At 42.2% G+C, this 13,311-nt stretch overlaps 1 pseudogene across 1 annotated transcript; it reads right to left on the bottom strand.

The window, feature by feature from the left end:
• Positions 1-12,069: 12,069 nt before the first annotated feature.
• Positions 12,070-12,694, bottom strand: LOC309569169 (annotated as a pseudogene). The gene has a single exon. The product of its transcript is annotated as an uncharacterized misc_RNA (transcript).
• Positions 12,695-13,311: the final 617 nt, after the last annotated feature.

Raw genomic sequence — 13,311 nt, 5'->3', positions numbered from 1 at the left:
AAATTGCCACGTGAGACTCTTTTTTCTGTACATTGCTTGAGGGAGGGGAGAATCGTGTTGTGCAGCAGCCTGGACAGTAGGGATCGACCAATATCGTTTTTTCATTGCTGATACCGATACCGATATTTTGGTCATTGCGTATCGGCCGATATGGGCCAATATTTTCGTACATTTAACCACTTAAGCCCCGGAAGATTTTACCCCCTTCCTGACCAGGGCCTATTTTGCGATTCGGCACTGCGTGGATTTAACGGACAATTGTGCGGTCGTACGACACTGTACCTAAACGAATTTGACGTCCTTTTTTCCCCATAAACAGAGCTTTCTTTTGGTGGTATTTGATCACCTGTGCGATTTTTTGATCATGCGCTATAAACAAAAAAAGAGCGTAAATTTTGCAAAAATAACAATATTTTTCACATTTTTTTATATGAAATTCCCCCCCCCAAAAAAATGTAAAAATCTAAATTTTTAAAAATTTTAAGCCAATTTGTTTTACGCTACATATGTTTGGTAAAAAAAATCGCAAAAAGCGTATTTTGATTGGTTTGCGCAAAAGTTATTGCGTTTACTAACTAAGGGAAAGATTTTTGTCATTTTTGTTGTTTTTTCTTTTAACGAGTAATGTCGGCGATCTGCGATTTTTTTTGCGGGACTGCGACATTGCGGCGGACAGATCGGACCCTGGAGCCTCACAGGCTAGCAACGTAGTACTATGTCGCTTTGCCTGTGAGGGGCTGACCGCTGCAGTAAATAGTCGTGTGGCGGTCGGCAAGCGAAAAAAATCTTTTTTTTTTTTTATATTTTTACTTGACAGGTACTCTTGTGGAGGGATCTGGGGGTCTAAAAGGCCCCAAACCCCTCCTCTGCACTTAAAAGCATTCAAAACGCCAAGTTTGGCTGTTTTTGAATGCTGTCATTTTAATCTGGCGCCAATACCCGGAAGGGATGTCATGACATCACTTCCAGGTTTTTACATGGAGACCTGATCAGAGCCGAATGCAGCTTTGATCGGGTCTTCGGCGGCCATGCTTGCTGGTCTCCCGTCCCACCTGGAGACTCGGGTGAGCCACCGAAAGTGACAGGAGGGGGAGGGGGGGGACGTCCTCTTCCGTTCCTTGTATTGACAGCCGAGTGGCTTCTCAGCCGCATCAGTTGTCATTACAAGACAGCAGACCATCGGCTATGGACGCCGGTACCGGGGTGATGCCTCTAGCTGCAGGCATCACTCCGGTACAAGCACTTTCTGAAATATCGGTAATATCGGCCACCAAGGTGGCCGATTCCAATACATCGGGGAAAGTGCATATCGGCCCTCGATATATCGGCTTTGCCGATAATCGGTCGATCCCTACTGGACAGTCACAGTTCCAAGTTTTAGTGCAGGCAGAGAAGGGAGCAGAGGAAAGCATTCTCTATATGATCTGTTCATTTACACACCAAGAGGCTATTGTTAGAAATCCTCAGGGACAGTGTCAGAGCGAGGGAACACATACATCAAGTATTCCTTTCTACTGAAGAAATCAGGTTTCCTATATGATATATGTCTACATGAGACTTTCTGAGTAGGAGAAAAAAAACGCAGGGTCTGTGTGTTCTGTCCCTCTCCACTCTCTGCTTGCTTCATCTTTGACCCTTAGGGCTCCTTTACACTAGCTGTGCTCTCTGAAGAGCAATAAACACTTGGATTGCCTTTCAGAGAGCATTAGACAGGTAGTAAGAAGGTGTTTTATCATCTCCTCACCGCCTGCTTTACCTGATGGAATCTAGCACTAGTGCACAAGTGGTGTGCATTGCACACAGCAGTGGTGCTGTTGCAGACCAGCCCCAGTCACTTGAATGTGTTGTATTCAGTGGGTGGTAGCACCTGCCAAAAGCTGGTGACTGACTCCACCCCCTGAATGGTAGCAGTGATTAAAAAGGTGGGGTAAACATGGGCAGGGCAAAGGGGGTGGAGTCAGGGGGTGGCAAAATTAGGTTTCGCCTAGGGTGTCAACAATCCTTACATCAGCCCTGGTTAGAAGTAGCAGGAGTAGCAGGCTGATAAGAGAAGAGAGCATAGTGGCTGAGAAATGACCCTCAGGGTGCTGCTTCTCATTTCATTGTCCAGTCGCAACAAGGTACCTGCCCTAGAAATGAAAGTAAAGCTGCAGCAGAAAAAGAGTAGGGCTGTGCTGTGTGTGGCATAACTGGGTACATCTTGGGAGGTTATAAACAGAAGTACACATTTTTGCGTAGGTAAAACAGCTCCCTTATATGATTTTAATATGTGTATTGACATATTTAGGACAATATCCCCCATTCACCCTGACATTTTATGTGTGGCACACTTTTAGCCACAGGAAATCTCTCATACAATAAAGGAGCTGATTTTTTGTTCTTGCCTCCCAGGCCAAAACTTGCCAGCAGGGGCAGATTGGTAACTTTCAGCCCAGGGGGCAAGTACAAACCATGGTCCCATGGTGCAGCGACTCAGCCCCCCTCCCACTCTCCCTCTTCCTGTCCTACTCCTGACCCTTATTCCAGGCTGAAGCTCTGCTCCAGGTACTCTCTTGTTAACCGGCTGAATCCTGGTTCCCAACCTGGCCAGCAGCGGGCAGTTGGGAGGAGCTGGGACAGCTTGGTTGGGGCTGGCCAGGGAAGGAGAGTCTCAAGTGGGGCATGGAACCGGCCTCTGCTCAGACACAGTTTACACCATCCATGCTGGGGGGGGGGGCTGCGCTCTTTGCTTGTCTTCATCCCGCACTCAGTAGGTCAGCGGCAGAGACTTTTTCTTCTCTTTACCAGGAATCCTTTAGACATGTCTGTGGCAGAAGTTTTGCAGCCTTTTTACAGGACATCAGAGTGGCCCAGGGGGCAATTCCCCTACTTCCTCCCCTACTTCCATAATCTGTGTCCAAATTTCAACATAAAACTCCTGCATGTATGTACTGTACGTATACATGTATAAATATTTTTTTGTATACAGTAGTGGCAAAAATTGTGGACACTTTAGGAAACTTTAATGTTTTGCAAATTTGCAGGTTTATATGAAATGTTATTTTGCACTACATGCATATGTTTATATGCCAATTTAAACACTTAAAATATATGCAGTACAAAAAAAGTTATTCTTACTTTAATCTAAAAAAGAAAGAAAGTGTGAAGACCAGGCGGTTAATGGCACTTTTTGTGACAGATTTTTTTGCTAGGAAATGACTTAGGGCACCCAAACATTATATATCCACATAGATAGATAGATAGATAGATAGATAGATAGATAGATAGATAGATAGATAGATAGATAGATAGATAGATAGATAGATAGATAGATAGATAGATAGATAGATAGATAGATAGATAGATAGATAGATAGATAGATAGATAGATAGATAGATAGATAGATAGATAGATAGATAGATAGATAGATAGATAGATAGATAGATATTAGCAGAAGCCCTAGAGAATAAAATTGTGAATTTTGCAATTTTTTATGTTACACTGTATTTGCACAGCTGTTTTTTGAATGCAAATGTTATGGAAAAAATACACTTTAACCACTTGCCGACCAGCCACTGTAGTCTTACTGCGGCAGGTTGGCTCTATTACACGAAACAACGTACCTGTACGTCGCTTCGTGTAATAGATAGTGGGGGAGCCCATGCGCTGCCAGAGGCGCGCACACACACAGATTGGCCAGAGGGGGAACCAATCAGTGGGTCACCACCCATGATGTCCCCCGGCCACCCACGATCGCTCCCCATGCAGACAGAATGCCTGTCTGCCTTTGTGAACATGGCAGACTGATGTACTGTAAGAGATTAACACAGTGTTCCAGTGTAAAAAGTGTCAGTTAGGTGTGTGATCTGTCAGCCGCAATGTCGCAGTCCCGCTAAAAATTGCTGATTTCCGCCAATAATAGTGAAAAAAAATAAAAATGACAAATCTATCTCCTAGTTTGTAGATGTGATAACTTTTGCGCAAACCAATCAATATACGCTTATTGGGATTTTTTTTTTTACCAAAAATATGTGTCAGAATTATTGGTGCATTTCGGCAACCAAAATTTTCGGATGAAAATGAGCCTATGCCATTTCACCCAAAAATGGGTCATATATGCCGAAAATAAATGGCCGCTAGGGATGATCGAACGGTTTGGGTCGACCATCGGTTCGACCCGAACATTGGGTGTTCGAAATTCGGCCGAATTCTGAACTTTTTGCGGTAAAAGTTCGGAATTCGGTCACCAGAAGCGCCCAAAATGCAATGGGACAGGAAATGGGCTTTAAAAGCCTGTGATTGGCCCAGACACTTCAGTAAAAGCCAATTGAGGGGACAGGAGTCTGCTAGGAATGTGATTGGAGTGACTACGGGGTCCAGAGGCCAATCAGGAGTGAATATGCCCCCCAGTATATAACATAGCCCCGCCAAACCTCTAGCACTGTAATACAGAGGCTGTGGAAGAGAGTGGAAGCGTTTGTGTTTCTCCTGCTGCTTGTAAAGCTCCAGTGTCATTTTGCAATTATCTTCTGCTGTATGGAGCTGTTCTTTTAGTGTGAGGAAAGGGATATGCAGTGTAGTTAGGGTACTATATACCACTATAGTTAGATTCAATAATCTAGTTTTTGTAGGGATACTTTTAAGTGTCAGGGTGACCGTAGTATAGTTTAGGGTGACCTGACTCTGCCATGGCAGGGTGACCGTAGTGTAGTTTAGGTGACCTGACTCTGCCATGTCAGGGTGACAGTAGTGTAGTTTATGGTGACCTGACTCTGCCATGTCAGGGTGACCGTAGTGTAGTTTAGGGTGACCTGACTCTGCCATGTCAGGGTGACCGTAGTGTAGTTTAGGGTGACCTGACTCTGCCATGCCAGGGTGACCGAACTCTGCCATGTCAGGGTGACCGTAGTGTAGTTTAGGGTGACCTGACTCTGCCATGCCAGGGTGACCGAACTCTGCCATGTTATATATATATATATATATATATATATATATACACACACACACACACATACACATATATTTATATATATACATACACATATATATATATATATATATACACACACACACACACATATATATATATATATATATATATATATATATATACCCCTATACAGAAGTTCAGATGTCATGCCTGCCTCCAAACGCCTTCAAAAAACGGCAAAAAAAAAAACACCTGAAAAACGCCTGAAACAAAAATGCCCAGGTGTGAAAGAAGGGTAACACCATCCCTGCGCTACTGAAATTCTAAGAAAAATAATCTGTTTTTTTTTTTCCTGGTTCTGGACATGCTAGAGAGCTGAAACTTCACAGGTACACTTTTTAGACCCCCCAGACACTAAATCCAAAGAAATCTCATTTTTTTTTTCAATAACTTTTTCAATAATTTTCTCTCTATCAAAAACGACAATTTTTAAGAACTTTTTTTGCCTGATTCATAGTCCCTGAGGCATGACCCAGAACCCTAGGCACTTTTTAGGGGCATTTATTGGGTTTTAGGGCTTCAAAATTGTGTTTTTTGATTCCCGAAGTTCGGGTCCCATTGATTTCAATGTGGTTCTGGAATCCGAACCGAACTTTCGGGAAATTCGGGTGTTCTGGTCGAACCAAACTTTTTAAAAGTTCGATCATCCCTAATGGCCGCCGCAGCAGCAGCTTTCACTTTTACTTATATGGTGCGTGACCGGCCACGGCGGGCTCCCGAGACCCACTGTTTGCACCTGCTCGCCCGCCCTGTGCTAGACTGGCTGCTAGAATCGCCAGCCGCCTGCAACCAGTGACGTCATGGTCCCGAGAGTAAAGCGAAAGGCTGAGAAGAGGACCCAGCATGCAGAGTGGAGGCCACTATGGATAGACAGGACAGGAGCAAAACCAGAGTCAACCTGCTATCTGTGGGGAGCAGTGAGTGACAACATATTATGTGTTATGATGTGCATCATTGTTTCCCTATACTTAGCTACCCCCTATAATACAGCTATGGGACAGGAATATAGTGCCAGGAACATTTATATACAGGCTGTAACTATTTTAAAATCATTTGGGGGAAAAAAGGCATTTTCGGTTTCGGTTTTCGGCCAAGGGCATCCTGAATTTTCAGTTTCTGTTTCGGCCCAGAATTTTCATTTCGGTGCATCCCTAGTAAGAATACATATTGTCCTATATTGATAAAAAAATTAGATTTTTTTTTTTTTAGAATTGTCGCTCTTTTTTTGTTTATTGCGCAAAAAAAAAAAAAAAAAAAAAGGAGGGACAGAGGTGGTAAAATACCACGAAAAGAAAGCTCTATTTGTGGGAAAAAAAGGACATGAATTTTATTTGGGTACAGCATCGCACGACCACTCAATTGTCAGTTAAAGTAACGCAGTGCTGTATCGCAAAAAACGGCCTGGTCATTAAGGGGTTAAAACCTTCCAGTCCTTAAGTGGGTAATGAATTTTAATGCAAACAAACACAATATAATACCAATTTTTTGGGTAAAAATTTAATTGTTTTTAAATTGCCTTTTGCATTTGGGGCAAAATAACATTTCTTATAAGCTTGCAAATTTGCAAAACATTAAGATTTCCTAATCCTAAAGTGTCCACAAGTTTTGCCACCACTGCATACTGTATATTAGGGCCATGTCTAATAGTTAAAGTGTTACTAAACCCACAACAGTAAAATCATCCTGTATATGCTTTTTATACTCTCTGTGGAACATAAGGGGTTAATCCTCTGCTGCTGTAAAAAAAAAAGCTGTTTGATCCTGACTTCTCTGATCCTCCCCTTCTTCCACTGTCCCCAATCGATGTCCTCATAATACAAAGCCTTTTGAGTCACTCTGCACATGCTCAGTTTAGTATGTATATATATATATATATATATATATATATATACAGTATATCTATCTATCTATCTATCTATCTATCTATCTATCTATCTATCTATCTATATATATATATATATATACACACACATATATATATACAGTATATCTATATCTATATATATATATATATATATATATATATATATATATATATATATATATATATATATACACAGTATATCTATCTATCTATCTATATATATATACAGTATATCTATCTATCTATCTATCTATCTATCTATCTATCTATCTATCTATCTATCTATATTTATATATATATATATATATATTTTTTTTTTTTTTGGGGAGGGTGCATGTGATCAGCACAGGGACCAATCGGCACAGACAGCCATGGGTCCTGCAGCCTCATAGGACAGTCAGAGTAGAATAATTATCCTACAAGTTTTAACCAAATACTGATAGAAGTCACAAGGCTATATACTGCTGATGGGAAATGGTATTTAGCAGTTTATATTTACTAAAAAAATTGCATTTCCCTGTTCTGTGTACTGAGGGCATAGATATAGTGAATAAATGGTCCTGGGTTTAGTAACACTTTAAGTTATTTGTAATAATAAAAAATAAAGAAGAAATTGATTGGCACATTTCCATATCTTCGGTCACATTTTAAAATACCCTTTCCAGATAGAAGTAACAACGTATTCATAAGTCACAATGAACTGAGCCCTTTAAATGAATGAATACTCGGCACATTCTCTTGACACTGAATTAATCCAGGATACGAGCAGATACAGATTACAAGATTAGTCTCTTTGCCGAGTAGACTTTAGCATTCCGATTACAGTTTGAATGTCATTGTGCTCAAATGCCAACTTCTCTGCTTCCTTAGCTGTCTATGTGAACCTAAATTCTGCTTTCTATTCAGTGGAGCAAAGATTATATTAGTTCATTTTCATGTTGCCCTTACAGTGGATGTCTGCCTTGAATAATACTGTTAAGTAAAGGAGAAGAAATGCATAGCAGGAAGGTAAAGAAGAATCTGATGAATGATCTCTGTGGAGTGTCTAAAAGATAAACCATTAAATAATATTCTGTCTTTTGCTGGAAAACACTACAGCATTTCATCTTTTTACGCTGAGCAGGATGAGAGGATAAAAAAATATAGGTGCAATTGCATTATGAAAAAGAGATAAATTGATGACAATTCTTGCCTTGAAATTTTTAGTTCATACTGACACCAAGGAGATTAAGCTCTGTAAATCTCTGCAAGCGTCAGACCAGAATAACTCCTGAAATGTTCTTTGAAATGTGGTTGACTGATAAAGGGAGATGCTTAGAAGAGTATTTTTTAATAACATGAGCAAACACAGGTTATGGTAAAATAAAATTGAACAATATTTAAGCTTCCGCTTAACAGGCTTTAAATACACTTTGCTGACTCCATTTTTCCAATTTTTCAATAATTTAGCCAGTACGTTAAAATATCTACTGCTATAACTCATCATGATACCTAGAAATGAAAAATTGAAGAAATTTTACATTTCCAGGAATTTCAGCATTAGAGTTGAGCTAACAGTTCGAACAGAGCAAAAGTTCGGCCCAAACATCGCCCGTTCGGCGAACACCCGAATTTGGGGGAAGCTCAGGATTTTTGTCCGCTGAGCACCCCACAATGCACTGTGCGCTGCACAGTGCATTCTAAGCCCTGAGATTAGGCTTGTTGTTAAGGAATGGGCCTGGAAGCTGGCCGTGGCGTCCTTAACAACGAATGAGTCATCAGCTTTCAACGGGCTTTCCCACTGTCAGCTGAATAAAAAAAAAAAACATTGATGGCAATAGAAAAATGTGAAAAGAAAATGGCATGGGGGTCCCCCCCCCCAAAATCCATACCAGACCCTTATCTGAGCATGCAGGCAAGTTAAGGGCATGTGTCTTGGTATGGTTCTTTACCTGCTGGGCACCATGCTCAGCTAAGGACCTGATATGGATTGGGAGGGGGATCCCCACACAGTTTTTTTTTACATTTTTGTATTGCTGGCAATAGTATTGTACTGCTCACAATTAAATGTCTTTTTATTTTCCTTATAAATGTTAGTTTTGCTGCAATATGTTCTATTCATGGTACACATGCACCACTTTACAGGCAGAATAAGGGGACCTCCCCCAGCACTATAATGAAATAAATTTTTCATTATTATTGTTTTACTTTAAGCATCAAAATCACTAGTCCTGTAAAAACGATCTTTTTAAAAAACATCTTTGCATTGATACATGTTCCCCCAGGGCAGTACCCAGGCCCCATACCTTTTTTATGGCCAATAACGTACATATAAGCCTTTACAATGGGGACTTTTGATTTTTCAAGTTCAGGTCCCTAATGCCCCGTACACACGTGCAGATTATCTGAAGACTTTTGTCTTCAGATTTACCTTTTCTATGTAGTGCAAGGGCCTGCCGGATTGCATACAAATTGAAAGTGTTTAGGTTTGACCTCATATTATATGGTTTTGGTAAGTCTACAGACAAAAGTCTTCAGATAATCTGTGTACGGGGCATTAGACTTCAATGAGGTTCACGGTTTGGGTCCAAACTTTTGCGATGTTCGATAGTTCTGGTGCTAACCGAACCGGGGGGGGGGGGGGGGATATTCAGCCCAACTCTATTCAGCATAAATCCTCAATTTTCTTTAAAATTTAAGCATTTTGGCATAATGCATTGGAATCAATTATAAAGGTGAAGTTAACAAAAAGTGCACTTTAAAGATATGTAGCACAATCCAAAGGCTAGAGTTCTGCTATTTGTCTTCTTCCAGTGGTAGAGTTTTTCAGTGTTCTGGCTACATCTGCATATTAGTACCCCGCAGACTGCTATGAGCCTGTGTTCCGAGGCCAGAGGCAATTGGAGACATCCTATAGAAATCTATGGGGATTTAATGCACAGTTTACATCCAATTGTGCAAGTCTTCACTTGTCCTGGCACATCTCTATGGGACAGTCTTAGATTGTTTCTGCCCTCGGTAAATGGCCCCATAGCAGTCTGTGGAGTAACTAACCATTTCAGCTATGGAAGGTTCCCCCCCCCCCCTTCATCACAAGGCCATTTTTCTTTTGCAATACAGCACTGCGTTATTTTGACTGACAATTGTGCGGCCGTGCGACACTGTACCTAAATGAAACCGAAGTCTAACTGTGTGGAGGATTCTTTGACTGGGGGGGGGGGGGGGGAGACAAAGATTCATGTTCCTGCTTTGCAGAAACACAACATCTCCATCTTCACCTCTGACAGAAAGGCGATCTGCCTTGTTTACATAGGCAGACTACCGTTCTGCCTCTCTCAGAAATGATCGCCAGGTGCCGGCGAATATCAGGTCTGCTGGACCCGTTGATTGGCTCCCACTGTTTCCAATCACAGTGGAAGTGGGTCGCCGGTGGTGTGCATGCGCACCCCAGACCCCCTTAAAAAAAAAAAAAAAGTCATACAGGTACGCAATTTCGTGCTGAAGGGCCTCCGTGCAGCAGTATATATGCAGGCATTGCCAGAACTGTGAAGACTTGCACCACTGGATGTAAATAAGCAGTGGAACTGCAGCTGTAAGACTGATGTAAGTGTTTCTCTGTGGGGGAGCTTTGTTTTAAAGAAGAAAGAAAAATGTAATAGGTTTTGCTTCGCGGCAAAAAACGCAGTAAAAAATTGCGTGACTTTGAGGTCATGGTACAGGCATGGCACATGTGATGGTATAGGCATGGCACATGTGATGGTAAGTGCATGGCACAGGTGATGGTACAGGCATGGCACAGATGATGGTATAGGCATTGCACAGGTGATGGTATAGGCATGGCACAGGTGATGGTATAGGCATGGCACAGGTGATGGTACAGGCATGTCACAGGTCATGGTACAGGAGATGGTATAGGCATGGCACAGGTCTTGGCACAGGTGATGGTACAGGCATGGCACAGATGATGGTATAGGCATGGCACAGGTCATGATACAGGCATGGCACAGGGCATGGTAAGGGCATGGCACAGGGGATGGTACAGGCATGTCACAGGTCATGGTACAGGCATGTCACAGGTCATGGTAAGGGCATGTCACAGGTCATGGCACATGTCATGACACAGACATGGCACAGGTCATGGTACAGGCATGTCACAGGTCATGGTAAGTGCATGGCACAGGTCATGGTAATTGCATGGCACAGGTCATGGTAAGGGCAAGGCATGGGTCATGGTAAGGGCATGGCACAGGTCATGGTAAGGGCATGGCACAGGTCATAGTAAGGGCATGTCACAGGTCATAGCACATGCATGTCACAGGTCATGTCACAGGTCATGGCACAGGCATGTCACAGGTCATGGCACAGGCATGTCACAGGTCATGGTACAGGCATGGCACCGGTCATGGTAAGGGCATGGCACAGGTGATGGTACAGGCATGGCACAGATGATGGTATAGGCATGGCACAGGTGATGGTATAGGCATGGCACAGGTGATGGTATAGGCATGGCACAGGTGATGGTACAGGCATGTCACAGGTCATGGTACAGGAGATGGTATAGGCATGGCACAGGTCTTGGCACAGGTCATGGTACAGGCATGGCACAGGTCATGGTACAGGCATGTCACAGGTCATGGTAAGGGCATGGCACAGGTGATGGTACAGGCAAGTCACAGGTGATGGTATAGGCATGTCACAGGTCATGGTAAGGGCATGTCACAGGTCATGGCACAGGTCATGACACAGGCATGGCACAGGTCATGGTACAGGCATATCACAGGTCATGGTAAGTGCATGGCACAGGTCATGGTAAGGGCATGGCGCAGGTCATGGTAAGGGCATGGCACAGGTCATGGCAAAGGAATGTCACAGGTCATGGCAAAGGAATGTGTTAGACATAACCTTTTGGAGCTAAACAAAGTACAGGTAGACAGTCTGTTGTTTCACTGAACACTGCTTTTGTTCGGAGCAGGAACTCTTCTTTTTTACTTTTTGAGGCATAGACAAAACATGAACTCACAAATGTAACACTGCCATCTAGTGGTCATACAATGTAATAGGCACACAGCAATGACATACAGTGGTTGTTGCTGATTAAATACAAACCTTGTATGCTAACACCCCCACTCAACAACTACTATCAATCCCATTTATGATCTAAGATCCACAAATCTGGTTCTAGCTAGTGGCTTTCTCAAAGCATCAGCAATCATTTTTTCCGACTCACAATACACAAGTACAATCACTTTCTGATCAACTAAGTCATGAATGTAATGATGTCTGACATTGATGTGCTTGGTTCTTCCATTAATTTTCTCACTTGTTGCAAGCTTAATGCAAGCCTGATTGTCCTCAAATAAGACGGTAGGTTCTGATGTTGCTTCTCCAAGATCCTTGAGTAATTGTTGTAACCACACAACTTCTTGACTGCCATAAGCTGCAGATATGTATTCAGCTTCTGTAGAGGACAATGCCACTGACATCTGTTTCTTGCTGGACCATGATATAGGACTGTTTCCCAATTTTAATAAGTAACCACTTGTGGATTTGCGTGTGCTGTGATCACCTGCCCAATCGGAGTCCACATATCCCACGAGGTTTAAACCACCACTTGCTGATAGTTTCAAATTTAAGTCTTTTGTCTGTTTCAGATATCTCATAACTCTTTTGATCGCATTCCAGTCTCTTTGACGTGGTTTATCAACTCGCCTGCAAAGAAGAGACATGCTGGCTGCAATGTCTGGACGTGTAGTGGTTGCAATGTAGAGAAGTGCCCCCACTGCTTGTCTGTATTGTTCATTGGATGTGAGAAGATCATCTTCTCCTTCTAACTTTGGATAGACTGTATCCATAGGTGTGCTTGCTCCTTTCGCCTCTGTCATGTTGAATTGCTGAAGAATAGATTCAATTTTTGCACTCTGATTCAACAGGAAACTTCCATCTTTCTCACGCTGGATGTCAATTCCAAGATAATATGTCACTTCACCTAGGTCTTTAGTTTCAAAGTGCTTGTTGAGTACTCCTATTAACTTTGCAATTTCATTGTCGTTTTTGTGAGCAATGATCAGGTCATCTACATAAATTAGCAGATACATCCACTCAGTGTCTACTTGTTTAGCATATAGGCACGGATCAGCTTTGCTTCTTGTAAATCCTTCATTTAGTAGAACTTGATTAATCTTTAGGTTCCATGCTCGAGCTGATTGTTTAAGGCCATAAAGAGATTTATTCAACTTGCAGACAAGATGCTCTTGTCCCTTTTTCAAATATCCTTATGGCTGTGACATGTAAATTTCTTCTTCAATATCACCATTAAGAAAAGCTGTCTTAATATCGTGATGTTTCACAATCATTGTACGCATGGCAGCCACTGTCATTAGTGTTCTGAAAGTACTTTGTTTAGCAACTGGAGCAAAAGTAGCATCATAGTCCTCACTGAACTTCTGTGAGTAACCTTTAGCAACCAGCCTTGCCTTGTACCGACAGACTTTCCCTTCAG

Source organism: Pelophylax lessonae (assembly GCF_965119305.1).
Source record: "Pelophylax lessonae genome assembly, chromosome: 1".
Lineage (NCBI taxonomy): Eukaryota > Metazoa > Chordata > Amphibia > Anura > Ranidae > Pelophylax > Pelophylax lessonae.
This window is presented reverse-complemented; position numbering and strand designations above follow the sequence as displayed.